Below are 22,765 nucleotides of genomic sequence, written 5' to 3'. Positions count from 1 at the left end.
CGGGGAGAGCCTCCAAAGATGATTTAAGGGTCCAAGCAGGTACATACAGGAGGAGACGTTCCTTTAGATACTCTGGTCCCAAGCCTTCTAGGGCTTTAAAGGTTAACATCAACACTTTGAACTGGGCTTGGAAGCAGAAATAGATCCTTTGATTTGATTGCCCATTAGCAGGTAGTAGTCAGTGACTAGTCAGTAACCAGTGCTGTGGTGTAGATGGTATAGGTTTGTTCAGCATCCCTTAGGTTTGCCGTTGATCCAGGGTCAGCAAGTACACTGCTGGGAAACAGCTGCATACACACATGGACACACACGGACACACGGACACCAGCCCAATAGTTAACACAATTTCCTTGGAAGTAAGCCCTGTCAATCTCAGTGGAACTTCTTTCCAAGCCGTGCTTTTCATCAATGGACACGTTCTCATAATGCTTTTCTGTTCCTTTCCAATCGTTAAAGCGTCTCTTTGTAACATAAACAACAGAACTTGGCTCCACATTCTCTTGCCCAATACAGAGACTTACTAAATGAATGTTGTAATTGACAGTCTGCTGACTCTGAAATGGACACTTTGACATTCATGGGTTTACTTTAGAGTAAATGGATTGTGGGTTTTAGCCAAGACTATTTTTTTTCTCTCCCTCTCTTGCCTTCCATCCCCTTGTACTGTAATCTATCCAAACATCTAGACAGCACTTTTGCTACAGTAATACCATTGTGGTTAATGTTTAGATCAGCCTTCCCCAACCTGGCACCCTCCAGATGTTTTAGATTGCAGTTCCCATCAGCCCCAGCCTGCACACCAGTGGCTGGGGTGATGGGAGTTGTATTCAGAAACATCTGGAGGGCGCCAGGTTGGGGAAGACTGGTTTAGATGATCAGCCTGTATAGCCCCATGCCTATTTGAGACTCAGTGTTGATTTTTACAGGACACAGATTCTGAATACCACAGATACATCTGTGTGATTTATTTTCAAACGCCTTCTGATAATGGTGATGTAGTGCAACTTTATTTCCAGTTGCAGATTTCATTGTGGTTACTTCACCCGCAGCCTGCTAGGTTCTGGCCTAGCTTTGCCTGCCCTGATACTGGCTCCAGCCAGGTGGCCAGTCTACTAAAATATTTAAAAAACTGGTTAACTTAATTAAGTTTCACTGCAGTATTAATATCAATGATAGTATACCCCACCTAAAACAATGAGATACATTGATTGCAAGACTATTGTTAATCTTAATTGACTATTGGTAACTTTAATTAAGTGGTAGTGTAATGGTGGTGGTGGTATATCCCACCTAAAATAATGAGATACATTAATTATAAGACTGTTATAATATTCAGTGAATTACTGAGAGCAGGGAATGAAAAATTTAGCTATGATGAGAAAAAATAATCTGTGTAAGGTTCTTTAAAGGAGTATGCCCAGGAACGGTTTACTGATGTCTAGCCTTGGCTGTATAAAGCATATTTTTATCAGACTTTCTAAAGCCACGTTTGATGTTCCATTAGCAGCATGCAGTAGGCCCCTGTGTCCTCTGCATTACACTAATTGTTTAAGCATGACAGGTTATTACTTCAGTCAGAGGGATAATGTAGGTTGGAAAAAGTAGGGCACAAACACAATTTTCTACTTCTCAAGAAGCAATTATAAATAGATGAGAAGCCATAAAAATATTACACGTGGGAACTGATCTTCGGTGCCAATGGAACGGATGCTGCGGAAGTAAAACAAAGAGCAAGACAGCTCCAGAGCTGACAAATTGCAACTGGCGATTGCAATTAGCAATGTTATTCGGCAGGAAAATGGACTCGTGCACAACAAAATCAGGAGGACTCTCACTAGACACTGGCCATCAGTAAAGCTGCCTTCACACCAAAACTCTGAAAAATGATTTCTTCCCTCCCTCTTCCCCCACCATCAAAAACCTGGGGAGGTGTGCTGAAAGGCAAAAATTGTTTTTGAGGCCTTATTCAGGTTAAGTGTCAGGTTGTCAGCAGAGGACACCCACAGAAAGTTGCTGGGAGCCCAGTGCCTCAGCAGGACCACCTGCTGCCCCCCCCATTTTAATAATTAAAAAATCCCAGTCAACGCCAGGCAGCTGGCTATGGGAGTTGCCACTTGAATTTCCCAAATTGCCCCTGAACGACGGCTTAGGAGCAGTACGGGAAATTAAAATGGTGGTTCCCGGACCCAGCACCAGAGTGTTGACTCCAATGGAGGCTGGTGGCTCCAGTGTCAGTGCGGTGGTGAATCAGCTCCGGGTTTCAGTCAGAACCAGTCAGAACTCCAAAGGATCTATCTTAGGTGCAGAGCAGAACTCCTTTAGAGCTCTGGCTGGTTGTGACTGAAACCCGGAGAGGATTCACCTCTCCACTGACATCAGAGCCACCAGCCTCCACTGGTTGAGTGGAGTGCTGCTGCTGCCATTTCTGCCCCCAGTAGTGCTAATCCATATAGGAGGCAGGGGGGCTGCTGTCATAGGACAGGGTGCACTGGAGGACACTTTGCCGAGATCCCCCTCAAACCTGGAGCCACCCCTGGCCTTCTTCACACATTCCAAACAGCCGCTTGTTTGCTCTTTCTTTTAGCTAGCTTATTCAAGAGGTTTATGCATGCAAGCAGGGTCATGCGCTGAGGACGGATGCAGTATGGCATCAGCAACCTCCTTGAGGTTGATGTTGGAACTCTCCTTGATGACTGAAATTGCTGTCAGTCCCTGGCCAGCTCATATGTTGCACTGGTGGAGTCAACAGGACGCTTGTGTGACAGAGAAAATAAGAGACTGATTGTCTCTGAGCTGTGAGGTACACCCACTGCAGCCATAATGGGCAGCGCTGGCCTTCACCACACTGTGAAGCTTGGTGTGGAGACTTCCCACCTCTGGGAGAGGTGTGGGAATTTCCTCCAGGTGTTTCTACCTCTGGGGGAGGTGTGGGAATTTCCTCCGGGTGTTTCTACCTCTGGGGGAGGTGTGGGAATTTTCTCCGGGTGTTTCTACCTCTGGGGGAGGTGTGGGAATTTCCTCTGGGTGTTTCTACCTCTGGGAGAGGTGTGGGAATTTCTTGTGCCAGTCTCCAGAATGGCATTAAAGCTAGCATTAAATGCCTAGCACGATTGCTACAACTGCAAATAGTAATGCAGAGTCTGTCTCCACTCCAGTAACCTTCACATGGTTTTGGTAACTCCAAAATAATTTAGAAAACTGCTCTCTTTGAAGCTTTAACAACAACAAAAAGTAGTTCCAGTATTGATGTAGAGCCTATGATAACTCTTTGTGACTGGAGAGTGTTTATGTAAAAAGCCTCCAAAATTAGGGAAAGAGAACCTCATAGATATCAATGGATGACTTGCCTTCTTTGTTTTTCTTAGTACTCTAAAGGACAACTGCTCTTCTTTCAGTATTGGAGAAGCAATGACAGACTACAAGGAAGATATTCATGTTATACTAGCACTGTGGACTTAAGCCATCCTGGCATGTTCTTTGAAATGATACTTATTTTCCCTAATCTTATCTTGTCAATGCTGTTGAGGCGAGTACTTTTGTTGGTTTTCCTGTCAACTCCACCAATATATCTATTATACAATTGGGTGGGCAGAAATATATTGGTAGGTTGCTCGATGATTTGCAGTACATCCTTAGGTATTTCTGACTCCCAGTCATTGAACAGCAGCAAGCAAAATTGCAAGTAGGAAAAAAAAACCCACTTACTGGCAATAGCTGGCCTTGTAGTAATCTCAGTGTTCCTCTTCTGTAAAATGGGACTATTCATTGCCTTTGACCAGGTCTTTGTGCAGCTCTCTTGGCCAGTTTTAGAGTTTTGTGTTAGGATCCCTGATCTGTAGTAGTAACTCAGATGTAGATTTGTACTTGCAGGTCATATCAATGTCTGGCTCATGGATTCAGTAGGTAATTGGCTCCAATCATGGAGCCTCCATGTTTCATCTGGCTCCCCCCCCCCCCCCGCCCAGTATCTTGCAACTAGCTCCAGTTGATGGACCTTGGGGTTCAGGTAAAAAGCAAAAACAAAGATTACACAAGTCCAAAACTGCCCACCCCTGTAATTTAGCATCAAGATCAGCATCAGTGGCTCTGCTCTCTGGCTTGCCAGTGACAGCCATCAGGACAACAGGTATTTATTTGTTTGCTTGTTTTGTGACATTTGTATACCACTGAATATAATGAAATCTCTCAGCATTTCACAATAAACAGTAAAATACAATATTAAAAACCCAACATTAAAACACTGGTACTAGGGACAGGGCTTTCTCAGTGGTGGCCCCACACCTTTGAAACTGCCTCCCCAGAGAAATTTGTATGGCTTCATCACTATCTTAAAAGAAATGTGTGTTTGTTTGTTTATTACATTTCTATACTGCCCAATAGCCGAAGCTCTCTGAAGACATATTGGCGACATATTTATTACAGTATACATTTGACTGAATTATACCGTACTTCAGGGGTATGGCAACACTCAGCCTGCAGGCCGAATGCGGCACCTGCTGCCCCCAAATTTACCTGAATTTAGTAAAATAATAATAATAATAATAATAATGGCATTTGTAGCTGCTGTTTGTTGTTCAGTCGTTCAGTCGTGTCCGACTCTTCGTGACCTCATGGACGATAGCACGCCAGGCCTTCCTGTCCTGCGCTCTCTCCTGGAGTGTGCTCAAGTCCATATTCATTGCATCAGTGATGCTAGTAGCTGCTATAGATGCCATTTTTTATTTTTGGGGGTGCCTGCAGGGATGTGTGCAGCCCACAGGGTGTGTGTGTGTGTCCAGAAGCAATTGCCTCCAGACCTGCTGAAGTTGTCCACCCCTACTGTACTTGATTTTTTAAAAAAACGCTACTGAATTGTTTTTGTTTTTTAAAGTTATGTGTTAAAATTGTAACCAGATTTACATGTCTCCTGAGTCTTGTAAACCACCTCACGAGGGCAGTGCACCCTGAAAGGCGAGTTAGAAATCTTTTAAATAAATACCTAAATAAATATTTAGGGTAGTAGAATTTAAACTGCAAATGCAATGTTTGCATACCTGAACATAACAGCATTGTAAAAATTAAAGGCAGACAGGTAAATCAGGCTGGAGGCCGAATGCTTCTGCTATTCATTCAACTAGGGCAGAGCAATCCTAAATTGGGTCTGGGGAGCGATGAGGCACATCTGTCACCCCATCCCCAACTTTGCTGGCCAGAATAGAAGGTGGGAGTGGGTTTCAACCCTCCTTTCTCCAGAGGAGTGGGCTACAACAAGAGGGAATTTTCCTATGACGGGCCATTTCCTGGCTAGCATTGGCGAGGGGTCCATATCAGTTTCCTCTTGGGAGAACAGAGTGGCTTTGGATGCAGTGGATCCAAAGTTGTCTCTGCCCTGCCCTGCAATACCCTGTTTCTGAGGGGATTATTTAGTAATGATGCCTCCTCCTATAAAGGCAATTAGAGTAAAAACAAAAGGCAAAACAGAATGCCTGTTTACCAGTCCCACATGCACACAGGCTATCTTCGAATAGTAAAAGAGACCACACTCCTCAGTGGAAGAAAGAAAACAGTTTATGCAGATACAGTGTAGAGTTTCAGAAGGGGTTTGTTCAGTCCATTTTGTGTTCTATTACACCGGCAGGAGTGAGCGCAAACACAAGTGCTCCCAGCAATGGTGGAGGTTGGGGGCGGGGGGAAGGAAGGAAGGAAGGAAGGAAGGAAGGGGAGGAGCACAGGAAACCACACTGTAGGCTACAGAGATCCTAAGGCTAGCTGTGATCAAAATGCTTATGAACTAACTGCAACACTCCCCCCTTCCATTAACTTGCAGATGAGGTTTCAATATTCCCAACAGTTTCAGGGACTTACGTTTACTACTTCCAGAGGGAGAACCACAAGCAGTAGCTTTCTGCCCTCAGAGCACTCCGTGGGCACAGTGGGAGCCCCTGCGACAGCAAACTCCCCTCCCCAGCAGAGAGGCACCTCCATCAGATCCTAACCCCGTCCAGGTATTGACATCAGAATGGCTTAGGATTGCCCTGTAAGCTGTTTTGGAGCTAAGTATATTTGAGGACCACCTCCAAGTTAGCTGAAGAGACTTGTGTGAGTAATAACATGGAAAACATTAAAAAAAGAAGAAGAGCAGAACTAAGCATAAATGATCCCATAAGTCAGAGTCTGGGGTCATGCCGAAATGGTCTAATATGCCAGCAAAGCCAGGCAGAAATAATCACAGATATATTAAGCAATGGCTGGCAAGTCTGTTACTTTCTTTTGTGTGCTTCATTAAGTTTATACCAGAAGAAGCTGGAGCCAAATATTAAAATTTTGGATCAAAATTATCTCTTTGGCTCCAGCTCGGATGAGGCTGTAATATAACAACCCTATCCTTTGCTCATTAATGTGAGGTCTTGGATGCCCAGGAGAAATGCCATTTATTTACAGAGAAATAACTTTGTGTTCTATACTGAGGTTATGGATCTAGGCACATGTGAGCTAAACTGGGAATCGTTTTGATCTGATCTAGGATAGGACACTGGGTGGGAGTGGACTGGGAGGAAGCCTAAAAAACAGAACAGCAAGTGTTCTTGACTTCAGAAGTTCCTGTTCTTAGTTGGGAACAAAATTTCAGTCTAAAAAAAAAAAAAACATAGCATGATTCAAGTGAAGTGACACAGCCTGAAGTTCCATGAATTTGAATGGGAGAGTTAAGCATATGCTTAACTTTATTTTTCCCTGTTGAAATGAATGGGACCTAATCATATTTAACCCTGGTTGGATCAGGTCCATCACTTTCCTTAAATTGGGGGGCAGGCGATAGGATAGGTATGTGATTGCTAATATTAGCAATATTCAACAATCAAAAAGTAAAATAATTGGAAAAGTAAAATAAAATAAAAATAATTGGCAATATGAAAGGTCTCCTCATATAGAATAAACTAGGGCTGTGCACCACCTCGTCATGAAGCCCGAATAACGAAGCGAAGCAGGCTTATTTGGAGCAAAATCCTCGTGATACCAGGTGGGTCAGAGCAGTACCAAGGCATGCTGGGGCGAAGTGCCACCCCCCCCACACACACACACATAGCACCTCCTCCACCTCGTATATTCAGAGCTCTACTTAATGCTTGAGCAGTCCAGACAGGCTGTCTCCAAAATGTATCCACTTCTGAAAGGTCACATGGAGGGGCAGGAGAAAGAGGGGGGAGGAGGGAGAGGGAAGGCGAGCGGACGCGGGAAGGTGGGGGGAGGTGGGGAGGCAAACGCAGGAGAAGGAGGGAGTATGCTTTGGCGAATAGGAACTCTCGGCCAGAACTGATGCCAGCAGTCTCCAATCAGAGAAAGTGGTGGAGGAAGGGGTTATATATACTTCGGCGAAAGGCTACGTTTGGTTATTGCACTAGCTGTGTCTCTGGGTCTGGGAAAGGGCTGGTGTATGGGTAGATGATTGTGTGTGTGTGCACGTGCATGTGCATTCCTTGGAGTCGTTCCTTCTGTTTCTTTGTTGTTGATTGCCATTAGGCTTTCCTCAATATTTAAATTAAAAGGAAACAGCTTGGTTGTAGTGGGATCCTTCCCTCATTCCTTGCTCGTCTGTCTCTGTTGGGATGGTGTCTTTGCAGCACCCCTTCCAGCCGCCTTCTCCTATTTCTTTCTACCTCCGACTCATTCGCTATTTGTATTAGATATATTCATCTCTCCTTTCCATATTTTTTCAAACTAACATAGCTTTTCCTCGCTCGTTGCTGCTATGCTCCTCCCTCCCCCACCATTCCTGTGTTTGTTTATGACGCTGGGACTCTGGAAAAGGCTGCGTTTGTTGTTTAAGGTCGACCCTCACTTCTGCTTTCTCCATTCTATTTTCTTGACGTTTTTGTCTGTTAACTCTGTCTCTTTGAGATTTTTAAAAACCCAGTCTTATTTTGATTTTTAAAACAAACATTGACTTCTTGGTATGTTCCTCCTCCCCCCCTTTTAAAGTCATATTCAAGCGTTTAGTTTGTTCTCGCTTTCTATCTTATTAAAGAAAGGCATATTATAGCAGCCTATGTGTGTAGTCTTTGGTGTCCCCCCGCCCCCATGCTGAAGTGAACCATCTGTGTCTTCTCTGTGTTGATCCTCCCAAAAGAGAAATTAAAGAAGGGTGTGTTTTTTTTCATTATTGTTCGCTTTCTCTTGGTTCTTATCTTATCACCTGTGCTGTTGTCCTATATTTCTTGAAGTTACCCTGCCTTCCAAAAAAGAACATGAAATATAAAACAATAAATTAAAGACACCTGTCATTTGCTTAGGTAGTTCTGCTTTTCTTTAGCTCTTGTGTGTCTGTGTCCATTCCTGCCAGGGAATGTGTGTATTCAGCCATAGAGAGGCTGAGCCAGTGATTCTTCTGAATCGGGGTTGTTTTGCACATCAAAGAAACCCACAGCAGAGATTAGGGATAGTGACCTCTGTTCAACACACTTTCCCTTCTGAGTTTGGTCTGAGTTTCTGGGAATATCAGATTCAACCTGCACCTTGAAACAAGCCAGTGGGCCAAACTGCCTGGACTTTGGCGGGTGGGATGCCCTCGTGGGGGTGCTGGGAGGGGCCCAGGTGTCATTCACATCCGTGGAAACAGGGAAAAGTTACGGCTCTTTGCTGTCTGAGTTTTTGTGGAAAAATCAAATTTCACCAGTGCCTTGCACACAAGCCAGTGGGCCGAAGTGCCTGGACTTAGGTGGGTGGGATGCCCTTGAGGGGTGCTGGGAGGGGCTAGCCTCCATGATCTAGCACAAAACCAACTGGGCCAAACTGTCTGAAATTTTGCAAGTGGCCCCCTCTCTAGGGGGGTGGAGAGGTTCCCAAATGTCATGCCTGTATCAAAGAAACTAAAGAAGTTATGACCGTTTGTGTTTTCCCATGCAAGTCAATGGGAAAATGCCAAAAATGAGCGATCTGGATATCTGAATCCCGCTTCGGATTCAGATCCAAGTTGAAGTGGAGGGGCCCTGAATCGATCCAAGGTGGATAGGGATCACTTCAGGAGATCCAAAACAGCATCCGAAGTGGATTGGGGGGTCCATGCACAGCCCTAGAATAAACACTAAGGCTGGGATCCCAAGGGCAGTATTCAGTACTGCTGCTGCAGCCTCAATTGTTCTGTTACATCAACAAAACCCACCGCTCATGCAGCAGGGAGGTAGCAGTTCTCAAAGCAACCCCGGAAACAAGCCGAAATGCTTGTTTCCGGATTGGGACAAGTCAGCAGATCTTCCTTCTGACCTACCCCATTCCAGAATGAACATTTCCACTTGTTTTGAGGTGCTTTTAGAACTGCTACCTCCCTGCTCAGCTAGCGAAGGGGTGTGTGTGTGTGTGTGTGTGTGTGTATGTGTAACTGGTGCTCAGGCAGGATTGGATACTTCCCTAAGTACTACTTTAAGCATGCCCAATACATGGTTTTAAAAAAACAAAAAAACATTTCCCCGCTTTGAACCCCATTCCTCTGTCTTCCCCAACACCACATTACAAACCACATTTGAAAGTTTCAAATGTGGACTGATACATGGGGTGGGAATGGCCATTTGAGAAACTCAAAGGCAAAGCTTGCTTCTGGCATGCAGAATGAGTGGCATTGTTCTTTGCATCCAGGCCAAAGAAATTTAGAAATTATGACAATGACAACAACATAATGCCTGACATTTGTATAGCACTTTCAAGTATTCAAAGTGCTTCACCAGCATCATCTAGTTGTTGTAATCCTTACAACAGCTCTGTAAGTTAAGTCAGTATTATTATCACATTTTCATTATCGGTATTATCATATTATTATAAGATGATCCTATCCTAAGTCATATCGCAGATGGGGGGACTGAGGTGGAGAGAGAGTGACTTGCCCACTAGCGACTTCATGGCAGAGGAGAGATTTGAACTGGAGACATCCTGATTTGTAGCTCAGTCTCTTACACCCCACTGATACATATTTATTTATTACATTTATACCCCACCTTTCTTCCATTGTGGGACTCAAGGTGACTAGGTAGTCTCCCTTCCAAACACTGACCAGACCCAGAATCTCCCAGATCTGCTTAGCTTCAGCAAGGTGGCTGCCTCATGTGCCTTCAGACTATGCCTTGGGACCGTAGCACTCTCTTACACTTGTGCCTAGTGCTCAATGTCTAAAATGAGAACTGCTGGTACTCAAGCCTGCCAAGAAGTCAGATTGGTTGACCTAGAAATCCTGTTCCTTACTCCACATGTGTGTGAGAGGCTGTAATTACGCAGAGGTACTGGGAGAGCACCTTGCACATGCTGAGACACACACACTCTTCATTCCTGCTTCATACACATGCTGTATTGAAAACAGGCCCCAGGGCTCTGCTGTAGCTCAAAGTGAGCTAAACAAAAAACCCTTTAAGTTTCAGCTTTGCAGCCATTCTCTCCCCGGAACCCAAAGACTTTGGTTTCCTGGAAGCTGCCCGACAGGTCATGGGAATAACGCTGTTGGACTGCTAGTCAGCATCATTTATGGTCAGAATTACAGTGGTATCTGATCATCTTCGAACCTCCGACTTTTGTTCTTGATTAATGAAAACAGTCTTGGCAAATGCTTTCCCTCTGGTTCATCTTGCACTGGTCCAAGAATTTCACGTCTAGCAGCACAGTACGAATGCCCCTGGCCATCCCTCTTAATCATGGCCCCAGTTCCGAAAACCAAGTTCCGAAAAATTGAACCAGAGCTCTTCTTCGAACCAGGATTAGAGATGTCCGTCACCAGGAAACTTGCTTCTTTTTTTGTTTGATGGAGTTCCACGGCATGCCCAACTCAGCTCATGTTTGCAGGCCAAGCCACGGGTTTTTCCTGAAATCTAGGAACTTTTTGTGTATTGTGAATAGAGTTGTGTGAATAGAGATCTATTTGTGCAACTTTTTTAAAAATGAAAAATCTGTGAACTGGCCCAATTCCATGCAGAAGTCGTGCTCTGTAGTGGAAAATGGACTGAAGTCTAGGGGGAGGGGACGACGAAGGGAAGCTCATTGAGCTCTACCCTCCAAATGGATTCCTCTGACATCCCTAACCAAAATACCCCATTGATTAAGCATGGGGATGAAGACAAATACAGTTACAAGAAACAGGATGTGGCGTGAAGCTTGGGTTCCAGAGAAAATGACCTTCCCACACAGCCAGAAGGCCTTCCTGAAATTAGGATTGCAGAGCCTGAACCCAGTGCTTAATCTGATGATGATGATGTGTTTCAAGCACACCTTGGAGTTATGTATGTCTTGTAATGTGGACGGCAATGCTCCCCTATCACAGATAGTTGGATTAAGAGAATGGTGAAGGCGTTTTGTACATGCTCAGAGGCTCTTTGCATGTCTAAGGTTTCTAGCTTAATCCTTAGACATGAAAACAGGTGGAATCTTGGGAACCCATAGTTTAAATGAAGCCCTACCTGGCAGGACGTTTAAATTTAGGAACATCTGTTCAGCAATGTCATACACTTAGGATCTTATGGCGCTTTATTAACTATGGCAACATTAAAGCTGGGGCATCCCTTGGTGAAGTGCAGACGAAACGGAATTTTCATTCTGACTAGTGGTAAGGTATTTTGTTTCATGGGATTTTTTTTAGCTTCTTTTGTATTGATTTTAGTAACGAGGAAGCTGTATCTTACATAGACGATATGAAGCTCATCTTAAACCCCAGAGGAGGTCTATGGAAGACTTAGGAATAAGACTCGAAGCACTCTGAATTAACAGTAAGACAGGGCTTTCTCAGCTGGTTTGTATATATCTCATTGATAATGCCCTCCAATAATTTTGGGGTGGCTTCTGTGGCCATTATGGACTTGCTCCTGAGGCTTTGGAAGTCAATGGGAAGAATGTCAACAATTCTTAATGCCTTTTTGAACCCAAACTCTTGGAGCAAATTCATAATATGAGAAAGGAAAAAAACAAAAACAAAAAGCTCCTGAGAATCTATAATCCAAATACCAGACAATGGAAATTGAGGATTAAAGATTACACAATACAGGTCAGTACCCACAGTATCACTAACTTAGCAAAGAAGTGATATAAGACTTAGCAAAAAAAAACAATGATAAATGCTCCTCCTACCACAGGCATACAAAGAAAATAAAAGAAAAGAAAAGAAAAGAAGAGGGGGGGGGGAGTCTGACAACATCCCAAGGCAAGAGTGAGAGAAAAAGAAAACAGACTAGATGGTTAGTACCATTTTTATAGTTATGCCTGTTAAAATTTAATGGATGGAAAGTTTCATTAGCAAGAGCTGTGTTGCCATTAACTTCAAGGAGGTTCTAGCCTTCTGTAGGCTGCAGCACTGGCTTGACAGAAAATTGTTCACATTTCCCTTTTGGACACAATTTATTGGTTTTTTGACACTTGAAGCTTAATGAACACTAAAGGCCTCCATTCAATAATAATTTTTTAAAAATCTCCTGAATTTTCTCATTACCGTGTTTTCAGTCAAGCTGTAGATTGCTTTTGTTTTTATTTTTTTCCCAAGAGCGACTGTAATTTCTGACCTGCCCCACAAAGCTAGTTGAGATTGGACAAAACCGCTTTTTCCCTTCTTCATCACAAAACGTAATACTGTGGTCCCTCGAGACTGCTGTTTAGGGTCGCCACATATGAATAAGCAAAAAAGAGGACAAAAGAGAGTGCAGATTTGCATAAATTTGCATGTGCTTGTTTATACGTAGAGATGCAAATGTAGAAATAATGACTATAATTTAAATGAAACTCTCCATATTGGGGAAGATGGAGAGCAGATGTGTGCCTGCTCAGTCTGCTGTCCAGGTGCTAACTCTTGATGGGCAACTCCAAGGCCCCTTCTGCTCTCCCTTCCTATCATGGTTCTTCATCTTTAAATTGGACTTGGACTGCACAGTCCTTCAAACTGAGATTTACTCCAAATAGAGGACTGTGTTCTGACAGCCCTTCAACTAGGGGACTGTCCTCTGTAAAGTAGGCCTCATGGTCCTCTGCTGCTGTTTCTCACATTACTTGTTTCAGCTGTGGCCTGACTTCCATGCATCTGAATGTTGCTGATGAGGCAACGTTATTGGCTGAATAGTACAGCAAATTGTCTCCTCCTTAATGGAGGCAAACCTCAAAATGGTGCTGATTTGAGGCTTGCTTCTTTTTTCTCCTCCCCCCTCCCCCCATTTTCTTGGTGCTACCCTCATCTTTGTTTTCCTTCTAAATATAGGTCCATTTTAACATTTCATTTTAGGTGTACACTTGAAGTGTTAAGTGTAAATCTGACAATAAACAGCGTGAGTGCAACAAAAGTGTATCATACCAGTACATTCATCAAGAGCTGGAATTAGCTGCCACTCCCTGTTGAAGGTTCACTTGGGTTTGTAGCAAGCCCAGGTGAATGCATGAAGTGCTCCATTGACCTTTGAACTCCAGAACAAGCCAATAATTCATTGATCTGGTACTGAGCTGCTTACAGCTAGGGATGTCAGAGAATTCCGCGACAGATCTCGGTGAGGCCGAATGCCAGTGCATTCGGCCCCCGAAATCCATCGTGGAATGGCCTGCCCCCCCGCGGATCCCCCCCGGGATGAGACTTACCTGGGGCAGATGTTCTGGATGGCGACGGCTCCAGCGGCGGCTTCGGCGGTGGCAGCGGCTGGTCTTCTGAACGGCTGCCGCCGCCGCCATTTGCAGTCTGTGTCTTTCCCCCCCCCATAGATGTGATAGGCTACGTAAAGACTTACGTAGCCTATCATGTCTGGGTTTTAAAAAAAACAAAACGCGTACGCAAATGGCGGCTACAGCCACCGCCATTTGCGTTCCTTATTTTTCGCTGTCTTAGTCTACGTCAATATTTACGTAGACTAAGATGAAGAAAAGAAAGGGGAACGCAAATAGCGCCCACTACGCTATTTGCATTCCCCTTTCTTTTCTTCGTCTTAGTCTACGTAAATATTGACGTAGACTAAGACGGCGAAAAATAAGGAATGCAAATGGCGGCGGCCATAGCCGCCGCCATTTGCATACGCTTTTTTTTGTTTTTTACCCAGAGCCCTCCGCGGCCGGAAATCCAGCTGCGGACGGCCCTGGCCTGGGCCTGGCTGGCTGCTCCGCCGAGCCACCATGGAGCACAGCCGGCTGCCGAGGATTCCGGGGGGGAGGACCAGATCGCCTCCCCCCCATTAAGGATTCCGGGGGGAGGGATGGAACACCTCCCCCCCCACCATGAACAGAATCCGTGAAAAGGTAAGTGACTTTCGTACATCCCTACTTACAGCATGTCACACTCCTTCTAATAAGACAACTCTGGATGTATCTAGGCATGAGTATGGCCCATCATGTCTGTAAAGGTAACCTGTGTTTATGCATTGTGACACAGAAAGTAAGAATTAATGAGCTGGTAACCCTTTAGACCAGCCTTCCCCAACCTGATGCCCTCCATGCTGGCTGGAGATAATGGGCATTGTAGTCGAACATTTCTGGAGGTCACAAAATTGGGGAAGGCTGTTTTATGCCAAATGCAGGTCTTATTCCTAATTTGTAAATTTTCCATGTACAGGGATATTTTGATGAAGATTTACTTCCAAATAAGAAGACTGTACCACATACCATCATATGAGAAGACTCTACCAGGTAAATACCTGCATATTTTGAATTAGCTCGTAAGATTCAATTCATATTAAGGAAAGCAGATCACCCCTATGTAGATATGAAAGTGCGATTACTTGAGCATGTAGTTTATTGTTCCATACTGGCATTATTTTGGGATGCCCATAGTATGCAATATCCAAACAACCTATCTGGGGTTTTATGTTGCATATGATGATCAACATAAAATCAGTGTGCCATGAGTATCCATGGAGTAGTGGCATGCTGATCTATAATGCTTGTAGTCTTTTTAATAACAGAAAAATATCAGAGGGAAAAACAGGGTGTCCCAAATGGGAAAAAAATGAGAGGGATTCTCACAATAAATCACAAGTCAATTAATATAGTGCATAATATAATGATGTCTGTGTGTGTTTGTGTGTGTGTGCGTGCGCGTGTGCGCACACATGCACGAGTGTGTGTGACTGTGTGTATGTATGGTTCAGTCCAAACATGCTGTTCTGTTCATGGACAGAGTCCTTCTTTGAATGGAAAGGCCTTCAGTCCAGTGGAGGTGCCCACTATCAGAAAGGTGGGAGGCAACTTTCACTGATTCTCCCTCTCTGCTGCAGCAATCCGTGCTGCTCCCACACTGTTCCAGAAGGTTCTTCAACTTTCTAGAGCAGATTCCTAAGAGGTGCAGGGGATGCAAGGGGAATCAGCAAAGATCACTTCCCATCCTTCCATTAGAGGTGCTGGGAACACTCTTTCTCCCAGCTCCTCTAATGTGGTTGGCTCATAGGAACTCTTGATCTCACCCACTGCATACAAAAAGACAATCATTAAATACTAACTGATCAAAAATATTCCATAAAATATACTGTAATTCTTATTCTGTACAATTGATATGTTGCCAATCATAGAGCATTATAGTATATATTTGTTCTGTCTTTGTTTCATAATTGTAATTGTTGTATCCAATATATACTTTTGCATGATCTTAAGTGATTCATAATTTATTATGAAGGTCCCCTCAATTTTTTTCAAATCAATTTTTATAATAATAAAATTTGGGGGCTCAATGTCAGGAGCGCCCTAGCTGCCTCTTGCAGTCCCCTCCAATAGTCAACTCAGGACACAGACGATGAGGATTCTTTCCGAGGCTTTATTCCTTTATTACTTTATGACTCTTTCAGATACTAATCACTAGCGACTAAGCAAGGAACAGCACTGGGGAAAGATAGCAGAATAGCCTAAGCTTCAGGTAAGGCAGTTGGTCCCCGTTTGAAGGGGAACCACGGGAAGACTCTGAACTTACGGGCTATGGAGAGGTCCTCCCTCTTACCCTTGGGTCCTCGGGACGCGACCATTGTTTTAGCGCCAAACGAGCGGAGCATCTCCTTTCAGCACCCTCCAACTTTTGGGTTGGTAGGCATATTTGGAATTTTGAGAGTGTGTCATGGATGCTGTCATAAAATGGCTGCCATGGTAGGCATGGCCAGTCACAAAACATTCATTTCCCAGAAGGCAAAATAACGAGAAAAAAAAGAAAAGTAACTTTCCCAACAACCTAAGTGCAAAGCAGAGGTGGGATCTGAGCTCTAAAACATAAAACCACTCTTTTGAACCCAAATAAAGTTGGTGCTGGAGGGCAGCTCTTCACTTTGCCAGACTCCCAGTCATTGTTTTTTAACCTTAAGAAACAAAATAAAAATCAGGAGGGGCAGAGAATCTGGTGGGTGCCAAGAACGGTGTCTGTGGGGACATTGGTGCCCAGACTTAAAAGAATATCATAAAATAATAAAACAATCAACATTTAAAGCAAGAGTATAGCACAGTGAGAACCCACAAAGAAGATGCAGACAGCATAATCCAGGCTAGTCAAATTCCTGGAAATGCCCAGGTTACACTGTTTTCACTTGGTGCCTAAATACATGTGTTTGTTTTATTATATTTTTTATCCTGCCTTTCTCCAAGGGGCTTAGGGTGGCATACATGGTTTTCCTTACTCATATTATCCTGCAGATAACTCTGTGAGGTAGGTTAAGCCCGAGGTCACCTCCTGCGTTTGATGGCAAAGTGGCGATTTCCCTAGTGCTAGTTTAACACTCTAATCATGACATAAAGTGGGTCCCTGGCGCACAGATATGGGTTGGGAGTTACACAAATGAGGTGCCATCACTGAAAAGGCCCTCTCCCCAGTGAACATCCAGCACTTCCAAAAGTGGAAACATCTGGAACAGGGCCTCTGATAAAGATCTGAACAATTAAAGTATATCCAAGGGCTTAGACATGCCCAGTGAGATTTGTGACATATTTTCTCTTTGAACAGCAGACTCCACCCCCACGTGCCATATTGCAACTCAGTTTCAAAAGAGATTTGCCATGTGGCATTGGGAGGAGGCTGCCCATGAAAAACCCCAAAGCCCCCTTGGGCATATGTTATGAGTTCTGCAGTTCTTTGGATCTCAGCCAGGGTGTTTGCTGATGTGGGATTTGTGGAAAAGCAATCATGAGCAACAATTGCTTAAACTACTACAGGTTTTTGGAAGGGGGGCTGCAATAGCAGAGGAGGAGGAAGAAGAGGAGGAGGAGGAGGAGGAATGGGAGAGTGGCTGGGAAGAGCAGGAAACACTTCTGTTCAAACGATCATAAGGGATGGCATGGTAATTTCTGTTAAGAAATGTAAAACTGGAGCATTAATCAGGGCAGGATTCTAGCTGAGGTATCGACTGAATAAGTTACTGGTATTTTCTGGTGCGAATCCTCCCCGGAAATGCTGATTTGCAGAGTAATTTGACCATCACATGACTGGAAACCATAATTTACCTGTGTTAATCACTTTCTTCGGGGAATCTGTGTCTAAAATGCAAATACACTGCGCAAAGCTTTACAAATAATTACCCAGAGATCCTGGGAGACGCACCACCTTACAACTAGCGAGGTCACTCATACCAGCTATTTTGGCAATGTAGTGTTGCTTCACCAATATAGGTCATTGTCTTTTCTGGCCTGATATGTATAATGAGCTTCAGGTACTGAGGTTAAATCAATTTGTGTATTTTCCAAGCTAGACTTTTTCAGAAGGATATCTCTCTTAATGATAAAACACATCTTTTCCTTCCACCCCCTTTACCAGAGAGCTGATATATAGAGAAGCATTGCACACAATGTACACATCTCATTACTTTGAACAGCGATTTTAAGCTAATGCTCATAACAGGTCATATATTTTAAAGAGATAACATACCCTTTATATGTATCCCAGGCCATTAATACTTGACCAGAAGAAAAACTTTTTAAAAAATGACCAAACTACCCCAAGATAAGCTCTCTTATCTCAGGATAACTTGGTTATCTATAGCCCTTGTCAGGCATTCTAAAAGTTACTCACATGAGCACCACATGAGGAGAATGAGCAAGAAGTCCCTTGTCATTCTCGTTGCTATCCAGAGATGTATGGATTGCATAAAATCCGTTCTGTCTGTGTTTCATGGATTGTCCGGTGCCTTTTTTCCATCAACCTCCTGTTGACAGAAGGGGGGGGGTAGCTTCTGAAGTTGCACAAATTCCCACATGTCAAAATGCACAAATGCCGGCCAAATGCACAAATGCCCCCAAATGCAAATTTCCACACTTTAGCCTATGGAGGAAATGTGCATTTTTGGCTGGGTTTTTAATTTTTGCATATTTTTCTACAACAAAATTTGTGCAAAATTTGGGGAAGTTAGGAAAGCAGTCCACAAGTCCACAGACTCCGCCCAACAGGGGGAAAGTCAGTCCACTGCAGAATCTACGAGTCAGAATCAAGAATCTGAATTCACTTGGTTCCGTTGCGGATCTTCCCCATACCTCTGTTGTGAAAAGGCACTTCTGAAGCGGAGAGCCTCTTCCGTCCAGGGGTTCCGCATTGCATGGAGAGTCTATATGGATAGAAGGGGCCTCCTGATTCGGATGTGTGCTCTGAACATGGGGAGATTGATTAGAACAGGGTCAGGGAAGGGCAGAGCTAACATGCTCTTTCTCCCCCTCCCTTTGTGTTACGTTGAATAACTTACAGAGCGTCCAAAGAGGACTTATATCGGCCTGCTAAGTGGTAAGGTGAATTCTACCACATGACAGCTGCAGTTATGTGGTTAAAAAAAAAGTATGGCTTAATTAACATCTATAACCATACAGGATCTTTGGTATAAGGGATTTTCACACTTTGCCTGATGGCATTTGGCCTGCTGTTTACGGATTCACTGCAAACTTCCCTCAGTGAAGTGTGTTGCTTTATTTCTAGCAATTAAAGCTGGAGGTTTGATTCAGCCCTCCAACTACTCTGAGTGGCAATGCAATGACAGCTGCATTGAACTGTGATTTTTCGTACCTCAAAGTGGTGCTGGGCTCTGAGAACCTTGAACAGACTTTGTTTCTCTCCTGTTAGAAAACAATTATTGTTGCCAGTGTATTCCACAATACTGCAGTATGCCCTTCCGTTCTTCACTATTTTTCACCCAGCAAAATTAATCATGCCATTTAAGTCACTGTAATCTTAGAAACAATGCCTCCAAATGGCCTGAAAGGAATGTCAAGTAGCATTTATGAGTAAGTCATTCCACAGAAACTACTCCAACTTGCTTTGATTTAGTGACACTGCTTGCGGTTAAAAGCTTTCAGCGAGGCCACACGCATGCAAACAGTGACTGGTGATTTGGATAATTAGTAGAAATGGCTGAGCCCTGTCTCTTTACAAGGAGGTTAGCTGTGACATGCAATTAAAAATGAGCTGTAAAGGTAATATCATATAGATAAAACAAAGGCAGTAGATCAGGTTGAGGACAATCAACTAATACCTACTTAGAAAAGGAAGTGGGGAAAATGGCAACAATTATTTAGTTTGGAATAGCTGCCATTCATAAGCTACTTCAGGTAGATAACTCGCATTTGGCCTATTGGGACTTGTTCTTCTTTCAACACTCTTGCCCCGATTCAGGAATGACATTCAGTGAACTCCTTCCCGAATGTGGGCCTGCCGAATTTAGGGTGGCCACTTGTGATTCACCAAAACAGATGGAACGCATCACCAAAAGAGTGGATGAAAGATGGTGCCAATTTGCATAAAATTTGCATATGCTAATTTCTTTGTATAGATGCAAATTCAAAACAAATAATTATAATTTAAATAGAAATGCAATACATCTCTCCATAGTGTGACCAGGTGCCCTGTGTGCCTTGCTCAGTCTGCTGTCCAGGTGCTGGTTGACCTGGCCTGGCAGTTCCTTTCGATGGTTCTTTAGCTTTATGCTGGACTTGGACTGAACAGATCTTCCAATAGAGGATGACTTCAAAATAGAAGATAGTCCTCTGGCAGCCCTTCAAACAGAAGACACATGGCCACCCTAGCTGGATGGGATGTGCAGCAGCTACACCTGTAACAAGGGACTGTATTTAGCAGTAGGGTTGTGTATGACGAATCATGTGTGTTTTCCACTATGGATCTCGATGAGGCAGCCAAGTACTGTCTATCTTTGAGCACAGCAGTTTGTGGGCATGAGCGGTCTTCTCCTGTTCATGTGGTTCCGGGAAGCCCCATGAATTTTTGTGGCAACGTCTTCTTAGTAGCACATACACCACATGCAGGCAGAGGAAACACATGTGCAATGGGTGTTATTTCACTGGTATACTCCAATGCACATGTTTTTCCTCCTTTTGTTTTCAGAATTAATTTTTCCCTGGACTGCTTAACTAGGCATTTCATGAGCAAGAACTCTGAGAACAAGAAATAGCAAAACTCCATTAAACCTAAATTATTTGCTGCTGAAAAAAAAAAGTATATCCCTCAAATAAAATAAAAGACTTTGCAATAGTATCACTTAATATACCGGCATCCCAGTTTTTGCTACTTAGACCATTGCAAACAGATAGATTTGCTTCTTAATGTAGGACTTTTTCCTGGGAGGGGCCATAGCTCAGTGGCGAAGCACCAACTTTGTATGCAAAAGGTTGCAGGTTCAGTCCTCGCATCCCCAGATCTTAGCTAGCAGGGCTAGAAGCAGTGGAGGCTGGTGGCTCCAATTTTGGTATGGCTGTGAATACGTTCTAGGTTTCACTCAGAACCGGACAGAACTGTAAAGGAGCTATCCAAGGTGTTAGACACTATCCCCCAAATAGGTTCAGCATCTTGGATAGCTCCTTTACAGTTCTGGCTGGGTCTGACTGAAACCCAGAGTAGATTCACAGCCCCATCGAAATCGGAGCCACCAGCCTCCACTGGCTAGGAGAGACCTCTCTGCCTGAGACCCCAGGGAGCCCCTGCCAGTCAGAGCAGCACTAAGTAGATGGGTCAATGGACTGGCTCGGTATAAGGCCGCTTCATATGTTCAAACGTTGGCATAGGACTTTTGCCTGTAAGTCATGAAATCACGAACATTCCATAGACATGAATGCACTGAGGCCAATGTGGACAAATCTATCAATTTTAGTTTCTCTCAGTTTCTCATTTTTCCAATCTTAAATTCAGTTCATCCGATTGCCACATCAGTTTGAGATGTTATTTTTTTTTGACAGAGTTCGCATGACAATGTGTTCACCTCGTACACATTGTTCTAATATATGCATGTCTGCATGCAATTTTGTTGAATATATGCAGTTTTGCAAGCAATTTTCCCCAATATAATGGGATTTTAATGTATTTTCCCCTAATATATGCATTTTTGTACACTTTCTTTGATTGGAAAACACCTCTGCGAAATTTGGTTTAGTGAGAATTTCCAAGGATAACTGAATTATAGGTTTGAAAGTGCAAAATTCATTTTAAAATGTGAACCAAACAAATTTCTCCCCATCCCTACCCATTATCAAGTATCAACACTTAGTTGGCAGACTTAAAATAAATGATGAGTTTTCACCATGGGACCACACATGCTATAGAACTCTCCATGAAGGAGAGAATATGGTCATGTGAGCTGTCCCTGAAAGAGTTCTAGGAAATGAAGTTAATGTTTTTATCATTACATTCATCTCTTGCTTAGATAGGCTTGTTGTTGCTCATGCTTTGCTATGTTATTGGATGGTTTCTGTTCATGGTCGAGATCTTTTTGGTACTCACATAACTCCCAAGGACACAATTACAAAAGCGTATACAGTGTATTAAGATTCTTTCATGTTCCTGATGACTAGATGCCTTTAACAATCAATAAGTATTAGTAATGCTTCAGGAGCAGATGGTATCTTTTCAAGACAGTCTCATCATCTCTGACTAACACAGAAATTGCTTGACTAACTCTCTTTTGAATTAACTTCTAGAATACTGTCTAGCTAGCAATAGCATAACTTAAAGGGAAAGGGATTTCTGCTTAGCAAGGATCTCACCAAATTGGCAGACCATGGAAAGGTATCATAGGCTATAAGGAGACCAAAAACCTAGGAAAATGCTTTGTCCTGTAGTGAAACACATTCCCCAAGCTGTTTCAAATGCCAGTTAGGAATGAAATGTGACCAGAGCAGCAGAACATGACCAAACTCTGTCATTCATATTCGCATCGGGGAAAATTTAAAAGATCGGGTTCTTCATTCTTCAGATACATCGGTACAATTCACAACATTATTTAGCATTTCATATTTACATTACAGCCTTGAGTCTTTGCACTGAGTTGGGTTATAGAGCAGTCTAGTCCAAAAATGGCACCTGGTGGTCTATGAAGAAAATGGATCATAATTTTGCAAAAGAAATTGCAGGCTCCCCACCCCCACCCCAATCCAAGTTAGACCCATAACAGGGGGAATTGGTTAAAGCCCCCTACCTCCCATGCTAGGGTCCTGATCCAGATTGGGTGCCCTGCACCTACTCTAGAGTAAACATGAACAAAGACATCACTCCTAGCTACATCTGTAATGTCTGTGTTGGCCCAAAGGCATGTAGTCCACACTTTACTGTTATGTCTTTCTTTGGCTTTTTCATGTAATACCTCAGCTATGCCATGCCATAACCGGGAAGCCCTTAGTGCTAGATAAGAGTATTAATCAGATTCACATTTTTGTTGGGTCCTGTTTACAGACATGGGTTCAGAACTTTTCTGGAGCTGTGCCTGTGACAAAAATGTAGGAGGTGGTAACTGATACATCAAAAAATGTGGACTGTTCCTACATAATGCTACAACTGGAAAGAACTTACATAAGCTCTGAATATTACATGAGAAAGTTCCCTCTCTCAGGTCAGTCTCTCAGATACAGA

Source organism: Heloderma suspectum, chromosome 1 (assembly GCF_057233095.1).
Source record: "Heloderma suspectum isolate Gila_16-S chromosome 1, 16-S_ref, whole genome shotgun sequence".
NCBI lineage: Eukaryota > Metazoa > Chordata > Lepidosauria > Squamata > Helodermatidae > Heloderma > Heloderma suspectum.
This window is presented reverse-complemented; position numbering follows the sequence as displayed.